Source organism: Patagioenas fasciata, chromosome 9, assembly GCF_037038585.1.
Source record: "Patagioenas fasciata isolate bPatFas1 chromosome 9, bPatFas1.hap1, whole genome shotgun sequence".
In the NCBI taxonomy this organism is placed as follows: Eukaryota; Metazoa; Chordata; class Aves; order Columbiformes; family Columbidae; genus Patagioenas; species Patagioenas fasciata.
In genome coordinates, this window is record NC_092528.1 from 21004199 (window position 1) to 21014696 (window position 10498).

The following is a 10498-nucleotide window of genomic DNA, read 5'->3' on the forward strand; positions in this document are numbered from 1 at the left end:
CCGCCCCCCGGCCCGGCCGCAGCCCCTTCCCGCCCGCAGCCGGGGCTCGGCCGAGCGCCCCGTCCTTACCTTGGAGCGGCGGAGCGGAGCGGCTGCTCCCCCTTCCTTGGGAATGGAGACACAAGAAATTCACCCTTGTTTTTCTCTCCTCCTGCTTTATACAGCCATGTATATATACGTACACATCTGTGTGTCCCTGTGTCTGTGTGTGTACACACGGATATGTATCGATAATATTATTTTTTTTTTTTAGCTGAGGTGTCCACACCAAGAGGAGGAGGAGGAAAAAAAAAAAACCACACAGCAAAGAAAAAAAAAAAACACACCACCACACACACAGGAGGAGGAAGAAAAAAAAATAACCAGCGAGTAGTGCTGTGATATTCAATTATATCCCGAGCCAGAGGCCGGGGGGAGGGGGAGGGTGGGGAGAGGGGGTAGAGATTAAGTCCCGAGGAAGGAGGAGGGGAAAAAAAAAAGTAGTATCTGTGTGTGTGTGATTTAGATTGAGGAGGAATTGAGGCAGAATGTAAAAGCTGTTACTAAGGGAAGGAGCCAAGCGGCTCGGAGCAGCCAGCGGCCCTCAGACACTCCGCGCGGGGAGAGGGTGCCCGGCCGCACGGAAATGGGCGCCAGAGACAGCGCGGAGGGAAGGGAGGGAAGGAGCCGAGCGGGGAGGCGAGGCCAGCCGAGGAGGAACGGGGCCGGCCTGCTGCCGCTGCGGCCGCCCGGCAGAACAAACCCGCCGCCCTGGCAGCGCTGGGGTCGGCGGCCGGGGCCGGGGGACCCCCTCCCTGCCCCTCTCCCCACGGAACCCCCTCCCCGCCGCGCTCTCCGGGCAGGCGCAGCCGGGCGGGCGAGAGGGGAGGCGGGGAGGCTGCCCGGGCCCTGACAGGAAGGGGAGGCTGCCCGGGCCTGCCGGCTGCTGCGGGGCCCAGGCGGCCGTCCCGGGGGCTGGGCCCGCGGGTCGGGGCGCTGGTGGCCGGAGCCTGGGGGAGCGGGGAGGCCCCGCTGCCGGCCCTGGGAGCAGGCGGCGTGGCACGGCCGGGAAGTTTTTCTAGGAAAGCCATTAATTGTGCCCCGCTGCCAAAAGCGCTTATGCAAATGCAGGATTTAGCGCCGTGTTCTTACTTCTTTTTTATGTAGCCGTCGCGTTGGCAATGGTACCGGGCATTGGGGATCGGTCCTGTGCCGGGGTTCGGCACATCTTGATGCTTATGCCTGTGTCCATTTGGTGTCTACCCTGTAATTTCATTTAATGAAAATAATCCCCTACAGTAAAAAAGTTGTGTCTCACCTGGATGCTGCTCTTTTTTAGAACTGAAATGCCATTTATCATTTATATTGCAGGTTGGTTTATTTTTTTTTAAGCAAGCTTTGTTAATGGAAACCACATTCATCACTAGGCAGCCCTTTCCATCTTAAGACGTTTCTGCAATAGCATTTCATGCTCTCGGGCCTTGGTCCAACGCTCTCCTGTCCGGACACTGGCACTCACAGTCCCGATGACCACAAACCGTGCTCAGATCCGACTGCAACATCAGATGTCCCTGCTGCTGGTGCCAAGGGCTCTCTCTCCACACGCCCCAGCCCAGGTCCGATGCTGGCCCCTCACTGTGCTTCTGCAGAGCTTCCCTTTACTGTGTCCAGCAAAACGGGAAAGCAGAGAGACGGGCAACAAATGTGGCTCTTATTTTCTTTTTTTTTTTGGTAGATAGAGCTGAGCATTGCTGGAGAACTATGCTAGTCCTAAGGCGGCAGTTCTAGAGTTAAGGGTGGATTTATTATTTATTATGAGGAGTGGCTGAGGGAGCTGGGGCTGTTTAACCTGGAGAAAAGGAGGTTGAGGGGAGACCTTATCGCTGTCTGCAACCACCTGAAAGGAGGTTGTAGCATGGAGGGTGTTGGCCTCTTCTCCCAAGTAACAAGTGATAGGACAAGAGGAAATGGCCTCAAGTTGTGCCAGGGGAGGTTTAGATTGGATATTAGGAAAAAATTCTTCACGGAAAGGGTTGTCATGCATTGGAACAGGCTGCCCAGGGCAGTGGTGGAGTCACCAGAGGGGTTTAAAAGGCGTTTAGACAAGGTTCTTAGGGACATGGTTTAGTGCTAGAGATAGGCTAGGTTATGGTTGGACTCAATGATCCTGGGGGTCTCTTCCAACTGAAGTGATTCTATGATTTTCCTTTCCGCCTAACAACTGGGACATAGCACGGGCAGATTTCACCTACCTGAGCTTCCTCTCAGAAGCAGATGGGACCCCTTGACTCCACAAAGCCTCGAGGAAAGCAGATGGGTGGGTCTCTAGGTGTAGGATCACCTCACGGTGCTCTTTTTCTCAGGACCAGGCCCATGCACTTCTTTTACGAACCATAATATTTAAATACTTGCAGAAAATAAACTTTTTTTTAATTGCAAAGTCATTTAATTCCGAGAAAGCCCTGGGCCTTCAACCCATTTGCTTGGAAAAGTGTGAGCTAGGTGAAGAAACCACAGTCTCTCTAGAAAGCCAGGGAGCACATTTGCAATTGCAAACCACCAGGTGTTCATCATTTATTTCTGTAATGATTTTTGATGGCCCAAGTGGGCAACCTTCTCACCTCAGTAACACTGTGCAGGTTGTCTGCTGTAGGTATGTAAAGAGGCAATAATTTTTGAAGACCGTATCCAGGCCAGTTCCAAAATCTGACCATTTTGCTGAAAGTTGGGAAATTCAAAAGGGGCAAAAAAAGTGGCAAGGGATTCATTAACAGCTTCCTACATGATAATCTTAGATCTGTCTGTGCTTCTAAAGGAATTTAAGCTCTTGATACTCTGAATGATTTATTTCCCAGGTAAAAGAAGACAAGCGAGAGCAGTGGGCGGAGGAAGGGAGAATGGGATCATGCACGTAGCCTAAGGCAAGAGGAAAGAAGATATGGGACCTCTTACTGTGGGACATCAAGGGCCTGAAGAAGTGCATGGTAGGAGCTGTGAGGAGAAGTCCATGAAATGGGAACAGGACGTGTAACATTCAGAAAGCTTGTGAGAAAGTGGGGAGGGAAAAGCCCTCAAATGTGTGTTGTTTGGCCCGCAGGAACTACCAACACCATCTTCCATCCATCTGCTGAGCAGCGACAACGTGCTGAAATGAAGTCATCTGACTGAAGGATTCCGTGGTCTGGTGATCTCAAAATGTTCCGTCAGAACTCTGGGGTGCCAGGCTTTCGCTTTTAACATAATGATATACGCAACTGTGTGATTACCCAAGTATACATTCAGCTCTGCAGAATCTACAGAATGCATTCTGCCAGTTTTGTGCTTCAGTCATTTTACCCCGTCCATTTTGTTCTGGTATCCCTTCTTGAAGATGAACACCTCACAGGTCTGCACAAAGGCCATACTTTCCATGATGAGCTTTAAACTTCATAGTTCTGTTGCCCAAATATGCAGCTGGGCTAAGTGTTACCTGGGCCGCTTCCACAGTATACGTGAGGGAGGTTCTCACTTTCAGAGGTTTCCAAGAACGGATGTTGGGTAACACGGGGCAGCTGAGCAGGTTATGGTTTGCAGCAGGCTGTTGTGAGTGAGCCGAGCTTAAGGAGTTGGCTTTGCCTTGAGCCGGGAGAGGCACTTTTAAACAATAACTGTTGCTACATTACCTTTCTCAAACTCTCCCAGTAGTGAAAAAGATAGGACCAAACCCTAACTTTGGGGTGTAGAACTGGAGCGGATCTGAGGTCTTGGTTCACCCAAGTGTTTGGATACAAGTGCTTCAGTATCAGGCCTGCTCACATTCCATGGCTCTGTCATCCCAACTACTGGAAAGTCTTCTCACAACCATATTTGTAAGACACGTTCTTACAATAGTTGAAATTACATGTAATAGTGAGTGCTCGGCCTACTAAGCACATATAAGCAAATATTTGTAATAACTGGACCAGTGTTTGCACAGCACCAAGCACACTGCCCAAACTCCATAAATAATAATACTTGGCACTCACAGAGTGGTTTCTATTTTCAAAGCACTTTAGTCATAACCCTTGACACCTATATGGCCTTTTACATCTTTACAAGAATTAATTAATCCTCACAATGTCCTGTGAGATAGGTATGCACTGCAATAATAACAATAACAATTAATAATTCATGCATTCTTCTAAAAAATCACTTCAGGGATTAAAATGCATCTGTAATACTTTTTTTTTTTAATAACATTTTCCAGCAAATAATAAAAGCCATGCTATTGTGTTAAGTCTATGTAATATCTATCCACAAATCTTTAGCAGATCAGGGCGAGACTGAAGGCCCAGTGAGATACAAGCATAGGAGGAATTGGGTGACTGACTTGAGAAAAGCAAGCTCAAGCCCAGTCCACCACACAGTCTAGGTGCCACAACAAAACTTGCCATGCATGGCAGTACATAAATAAGTACTTGTGAGCCAGAAAGGCTCTTTGTTCATTTTTAGCTCTTGTTTATGCAAAGGCTCCCCCAGTTACGGCATGCGTTACGGGAGCCCATCCTATACAAACACAGCACTGAGAAGATGCAGGCGCTCGCTGGGTGGGAAATGGCAGTGACTCAGCACCAGGTTGTGCAACAGGGAGAGCAGGGACAAGTCTGGCCAACACCGGGGCAAACCCCTTCCCTTGCAAAAATTACCATATTGCCTTTGATATGCAGGCAAGCCCCAGTTAAACCTGATATTTAAACAAGCGGGTCTTAGAGCCTGGCTCCAGGCTTGCCGGGGTGGAGGAGGGATGGATGCTGGAGCCGGGCTCCCCACACAGACAGTCCGGTTCCCCATGAAGATGCTTTTTTCAGTTTGTGTCCTGAAGTGGATAAATGTAAGCAAGAAAGGCACCTTTAATCCTAATAATGTTGCCACACCAGAAAAGAGTGGGAAAGGGGAGAGAGAGGTACACCCACACCCTAGCAATTTCCCCAATGACTTCCTTGTGTCTGCAAAATCCAGATCTGGAGCACTGAACAGTTAAGGCCAGTTTCATACTCTAAGCTTTATTTTTTCCTTTAATGTGAGGAAGATATCAAAAAAACCCTCTAAATTATTTGTTGTTGTGTAGCACATATCAAGAAAGGAAGTGGATGTCCACCAGTTTGAAGGGACTGGCTTTATTCTTTTTGCACCTGCTGACAAAGACTGTAGGAGAGGACACGCTGGGAACGGGACTTGTTTCTGAGTGAGGAGCATCTGCCACTGCCTTGGCATACAAATTGATTGTCAATTGATCAGTGGACACCTGGTGAAAAAAAGTCTTAATATGTTGGTGATTAACATGCCTGTAGCACTACTTTTTATTTTACCCAGATCCATCTCAGGGGCTTCTGCTTCCCAGAATAAACAGCAAGAGCAGAGGAGCAGCATGACCAGGTGAACAGTCCCTCATTCATAGCCATTTGATGAACTGTGCAATCCAAAGCCATGAAGTGGCTCTTTCAGAAATTTCAGGGCACAAGTTACGCCACATAGAGCACGTTTAATGCCACTGTAAATCGGCGGAGTTAAGACACATGAACCCTGGTAGGCAGAGCTTCAGCGGGGCATGGGCCATTTGTCCTGGCCCCTTGCACAGGGGCAATTCCATGTTTCTATTTTTAAAAGCTACCAGCAGGTCCCCAAGAAATATCAGAGCCCACAGATGACGAAGTTAAGTCCCTGCAGGACTTGGATATTTAGCAAATGCAGCCATTTGCTCTATTGTCTCATTGCTCCTGACCCCCTCCAGAGGGGCCCAGCACACAGCACAGGCTTTCAGAGGAATACAGAGGTGTGTGTGAACACCCCACACCAAGCAGAGCTTTCAGGTAAGTGCCAGAGGAATGCATTTTTAAAGGAAAAGTGATTGAAACAGAGAAGATGACATGCCAGCTGCTCCAGCCCCCTTCAAACTCCTGCACTGCATCTTCCTGCAGGGAAATAGCTGCTCTCACTGGGTCACATTTTCCCTTTTTTTTGGTGGGCAGAGGAAAAACAATGGGTTTTGTTGCTGCTGTCCCAGGGCCACCCTGCCCACTGAGGGTTCCACTGTGGGCAGAGGATGCCGCTGTCCCCTCCGGCTCCCAGAGCGGTTCCTGGCACAAGACGGGGTGAAGCGAAAGCTGTGCTGGGGCCACCAGCCAGCACGGCTAGTGGTGTGTTGAAAGCCCTGGATATCATCTCTTGCTACCCGAAATCTGGCCCCAGGGAGGATTTGCGGATGTTTTGGACAACTGTGGAGAAGAGGAGAAAAAATGAGCAAACGAGTCGCAAAGGGGTACCCCTGACTCTGGAAAGCGACGGGGGCCAAGCCCCAGCAGGCTGAGTTATCGCAGGTGCCGAGCTGTAGTTTCAGTGGGAACGGGGTTGTTTCCTGGAGAGGCGATGCTCCGACAGCCGGTACCATGACAGCGGGCAGGCTGTTGTTAAACAACCTCTCCGCGAGCACACCCAGCAACGCAAGACCAGGCGGCCTCTGAGTTCCTGTTGTAATTGTAATAGTTTAGACACAGCAAGATGAGTTAGAGACATGGGAATATTTTTTCTCTTTAAACACTGTATAAGGATTGGTTTAACTTTTTTTTTTTCTTTCCAGTTGGATATGTAAATATCTATATTTATTTAAATGGGGCGGGAGTTACCTCTCAAATAGAAATACCAAAGAGGGCCCTGTTAACTCCATGGTTATGGCAAAGTTCCCTTCACAGCAGGGTTGTAACTCAGATATTACATCCTATAATGGCTAAGCAAATCCAAACTTGTTTTATTTTAACGAGGTTACGAAAAAGGGTGTGTACCAGCAGCTATCGCACACCTCTGAAGTTTCATGCGAGACGTATCTGGCTCTCATATGAGATCAAAACGGATTATCTCACAGGGCCAGGATGTGGTTGCAAAATTCAGCATTGTAAGTGTCATCGTGATTCATAACAATCTACATTACTTGGTATAATTACTGCAGAGTAAATAAAAGTAGAAAAGGCATAATATTTATTAGATATTTACCTTTATCTCTGTCACATACTATTGTAATATTTCCTGGCAGCCTAGGAAGCCAGCCAGCTTGAAGAGGATGCATTTTTTTGCCCTTACTTAAAGCCCCGCTTTTCTTTAATTATACATACAGTGTTCTGGTTCTTTATGTGAGCAGAGGACAGAGTGAGGACTCAGAGTCCTGAAAGACTCCTCGTGTGGCCTTCAGCAAGCTGTTTCTAATCAGGGCATGAGCTTCCATCTATAAAAAGAGAGCTACTAACAATTATGATATTATTGTTAACACATAATTATGTATCTCACAAGGAAACTGGGAGGGTAAATTAGTGTTTATGAAGTATTTTAAAGATGATAATATTATTTATGTGAGGGCTATACTTTATGTCCTGAGGACAGCAATAGTTGAAAATCACCTTCTAATTAGGTTTTGCTAGTGATAGTGTCAAAAAGGTTTAGAAAAAAACATATCAGTAGACACATTCAAAAGTCCCTGTTTTTTCTTATTATTGCTATAACCTGCTTTCCTGTTGATAGACAGATATGCTATATTCACATCTACAGGACGTATTATTTTCTGCCATATTGAACATAAAATGAAGTACACGGTAGTGCCAAAGCACACCCTGCAGTATGTTATTAGACAACTTGCTCCAGTGATTAAAGACCTTGAAGTCAGAGGTTTTGCAAGGTTTTTTTTGTGATTTTGTTGTTGTTTTGGTGTTCTGTTTTGTTTTTGGTTTTTTGGTGGTGGTGGTGCTGTTTTTTCTTCTTTTTTCTCCCCACGCTGCTGGACTAGTATTTCATCCTGGATCTCTGGCCTTGTCTTCCCCTGCACATCACTGATGTGCTTAACACTCAAAGCACAGCCTGGATTTATTCTATACATCCCTCAGCTGTGAAGGGGTGATCACAGGTACTCATCAGTACCCATCAGCAGGAGCTGACTGCAGTACAAGTCCAGCCAGAAGGATGACTTTGCCAGGCCCTCACATATTTCCCCTTTTTTAGTTAATAATCTAAATTTAATTGAACATCTATTTCTTTCAGTTTTATTCTTGAGGACTTGTGATAACTTATCAAACTTCCCTGAACCAGCTGTAATCTTCACCCCCTCCAATGCACACCACGACAACATCAACTGTGAATGGCTGCAGTAGATTAAGCAGCGTATTTCCACAAAACATTTCCAACACGAGACCAAATTTTATGAGCTGTGCAAGCATCCTGTGTAACATTTCTAGCAGGTACATAAAACACTTTGGGGTATATACAGAAAGAGACATTTGACTGGGTAAACCAGTGCATTAGAAATAGCTCTCAATCTTTCACAGTGGTAGATGTGTGCCATGACATGAGAGCAAAAGACACACACACATACACACAAAAAAAGAGGGACAGAAAAAAAACCCAAAGCACACAGTGGAAGAATGAACTGAGAATTATTTCCTCAGCTGAGCCAATATTTCCTACAACACGGCTTTCTGTGAGTCAGCCTTTTTGTGCCACAGAACTTAAAATAGCAAAAGTGAGATAACAGTAGGCTTGTTGGAAATAGAAATTTTCAAGAGATACAAAAAAGAGGAAAAAAAAAAAAGAACAACTTTTGGATCGAGAGAGTGGTGATGAGCGTGGCTGTGATCTGCTGGTACTAGATTACTCTAATAATATAGCAAATAATCCCAAAAAGGTGACATTTATCTGAGAGGTAAGACACAGTAAATCCCAGGTATGTGGGAAGCCCACAGTGGGATTTCAGCTGCTCCCCATCCTTCCCGGCACAGAGCCGGCCCCCCCAGCTCCTCTCTTTCTCCTGCTCCGATAAGCAGGGGGGGGTTTCATCCCAACCCCAGCACCTCTTTTAATTTTGCTTACGCTGCTGAGAAGCCCTGGGCTGGTAGAGAGGAACCTCAGGCAAATTCCACACTGATTTCACATAGTTCAGGACAGGGCTTAATAAATCTATGCAGAGGAGGAGAGAGAATATTTCTAGAGGCAGAATGGAGGAGGGGATGGGTTAGCCATTATGCAGACTCGTTGGCCACATCCCAGCCTTCGGTGGTTCCTCAAGGGCTGTGCCTGCCAGAAATTAAAGTCTGGATTAAATGTTTCTCCCACCAAACCCGTCAGCTTCTCCATTTGCTTACACGTCGTGCAGCCCGCCCAGGTAGGAGAATTCCCACCGAGAGCAAAGATCACACGCCCGCTGGTAATTCTGCACCATCAACTATGAGCAATTAGCCCACCAAGGGGTGGAGCCCCATCATTATTAAAATGGACCCGAAAACTGAAAAAGGCACCCCACACCCACCAGCTTTTGGCAGGGTTGGGGTCGTCTCTTCCATTACTGGCTTAACGTAGTCTGCCACAGATTTCATCCACTCGCTCACAGTCCGTACAGGCAATTCTCTCCATTCCCCTACATTTAGGATCAAAAATCTAACATTTGCTAACTTCATTGGACATACGGAATTTTGCAAAGCAGCAGCAGCCCCACGCAGATATGTGGCATTTGTCTTCTAGTTTTCATTTCTTCTTATTAAACGTCGGTCCCATTCCGCAAGGCACTAGGCAAAGGCAGCTGCACCAGATGTGTAACGTAAGCAAACAAAGCTAAGGTGCAGATACTGCCCAGCTTTAGGCAGCAGGTTATTTTTAAAGCTACGAGCAAAACCTGTCTCCTGAGCCTCGCTGAGGGGAGGCTCGCTCCAGCCAGGCTGCGTCTCGGCATTCAAACCCAGGCGCTTCTGCGCCAACGCCTTCTCTCCCTCCGCTGCTCAGGAATTTTTATTTTAAAAAGTCTACAAGGACATAAAAAACTCTTCATTTCCCACATCCTGTCATTAAGCAGCTGTACTCTGAACAATGAATGATGACAAACCAAAGCAACAGTTTTAACTGAAGCAGGATTACACTTGGCATCGTTATTTGTTATGTGGCTTACTGGACAGCAAGACAAATGCGTACTTCTGCTACCCTTTCCCGCTGCCAGCTCTGTCCCCTATTAATACATAACAGCACGATCGCAGGGAACACTGTAGCCAAAGCAGCTGCAGGATGAGACCCCCAAAATCAAACAACATCTGAGCCAGCAAGCGCTGGGGGTCTGCGGTCTTGGACAGGACCCCTGGTTTCTCTGGGCTGGGTTCTCACCTCCAGCACCGACCTGTCAGTTCCTGATGCTTGTGAGAAGAAAAATGACTTGCACAAGGCTTCCGGTCCATGGTACTCTGATAGACATATGGGGAGACTGCTGTCCTGACCTGGGAGGGGATCAGCTTACCAGAGAACTTTGACCAAAATCCCGCTCCATTGCATTGCATTATTCTTTGCTGAGTAAGGTGAAACGTAACCAACCCATGCCTGATTAATTATCACACAGTACTTGCAGAGGTTTAAGTAATATCACACGTGCTTGTGCATCCTTTAAAACCTTACTGGTAATGATGATGCATTGCTGTTAACAGTAACACCATTTAGAAACTGGAGGTACAAAAACATTCTCTGAGGATGCTGCCAGCCTTACAGA

General features: G+C 47.1%; 1 protein-coding gene and 1 long non-coding RNA gene across 6 annotated transcripts in view; one reads left to right on the plus strand and one right to left on the minus strand.

Annotated features, from left to right (window-relative positions):
• The window catches only part of TBL1XR1 (TBL1X/Y related 1), a 114031-nt gene extending 113421 nt beyond the window's left edge, over positions 1 to 610 (minus strand). For all 5 annotated transcript variants that reach the window (XM_071812585.1, XM_065844394.2, XM_065844395.2 and 2 more), the window contains exon 1: positions 70 to 610. The gene's annotated coding sequence lies outside the window, so the exon portion shown is untranslated. The remainder of the gene's footprint in view (positions 1 to 69) is intronic.
• Positions 611 to 790: 180 nt separating this feature from the next.
• Positions 791 to 4211, plus strand: LOC136104848 (uncharacterized). Its single transcript, XR_010651807.2, has 3 exons — positions 791 to 1595; positions 2835 to 2963; positions 3077 to 4211. It is a non-coding gene; the product is annotated as an uncharacterized lncRNA (long non-coding RNA).
• The last annotated feature ends 6287 nt before the right edge of the window (positions 4212 to 10498 follow it).